The following is a 1127-nucleotide window of genomic DNA, read 5'->3' as shown; positions in this document are numbered from 1 at the left end:
AAAAAAAAAAAAGAAAGTGGAGTGTCGCTCCCACGCCCAGGCTGGAGTGCAGTGACGCCATCTTGACTCACCACAGCCTCTGCCTCCCGGGTTCAAGCGATTCTTCTGCCTCAGCTTCCCAGAGTAGCTGAGATTACAGGCGTGCGCCGCATGCCCGGCTAATTTTTTTGTATTTTTGGTAAAGACGGGTTTCACCTTTTTGGCCAGTCTGGTCTCGAATTCCTGGGCTCAAGTGATCCGCCCACCTCGGCCTTCCGAAGTGCTGGAATTTCATGCGTGAGCCACCGCACCCGGCCTAGGATACACAATCTTAAAGAGCTTTAGGACTCATTTAAATCATAGCCTAATGGGTAGCCTGGACCTGTGATTTCCATTCACCCTCATGTAGCTGCTACTCCCCGCTGTCTCTGACATGTTCTGTGACATCCAGAGCTGACGAGTGTGGTATCTTCTCAGCTTCTATCCTCCTTGATGAATGGAGACACACACACAGTTTGTTTGTTTATTCTGTGGAAATTCAATTCACTGCATTTCGTTTCTTCTGTAGATACCAGTCGCAGAGTTAATCAAGGTAGCATATTGCTATTAAGGCTTAGTGATAACATTAAGGCCTGAGGACTCCAGCCTATCTACTTTATTATATACAGTAGTTCTGTCCTGGCCAAAAATTCACCTTTCTGGACTTTATCTTTAGTGTTTAACTTAATGCTTGGAAATTGCTCATTTGAATATTTATTGAATACAATGACCTAGCCGGGACGATTGCTTGAGCCCAGGAGTTGAAGACCGGTCTGGGCAACATGGTGAAGCCCTGTTTCTACCAAAAATACAAAAAACTTAGCCGGGCTTGGTGGCGTGCGTCTGTAGTCCCAGCTGCTTGGGAGGCTGAGGTGGGAGGATGGCTTGAGTCCCAGGAGGCTGAGGCTGCAGTGGTCCGCTATTGTGCCACTGCACTCCAGCCTGGGTAACAAAGCGAGACCCTATCATACCCCCCCATCCCACTGGGGAAAAAAAAGGTTCACATACATCACATAGGTAATTTTCACCTTTTAGATCGTCAGTCTACTCAGGGGAGGGGGGCAGAAAAGTGAGGGTAGTGGGGACCAAAATTAACCTCATTTTATATA

Source organism: Colobus angolensis, unplaced genomic scaffold (genome assembly GCF_000951035.1).
Source record: "Colobus angolensis palliatus isolate OR3802 unplaced genomic scaffold, Cang.pa_1.0 Scaffold232, whole genome shotgun sequence".
NCBI classification, from domain to species: Eukaryota; Metazoa; Chordata; class Mammalia; order Primates; family Cercopithecidae; genus Colobus; species Colobus angolensis.
Note: the sequence above shows the minus strand (reverse complement) of the source record.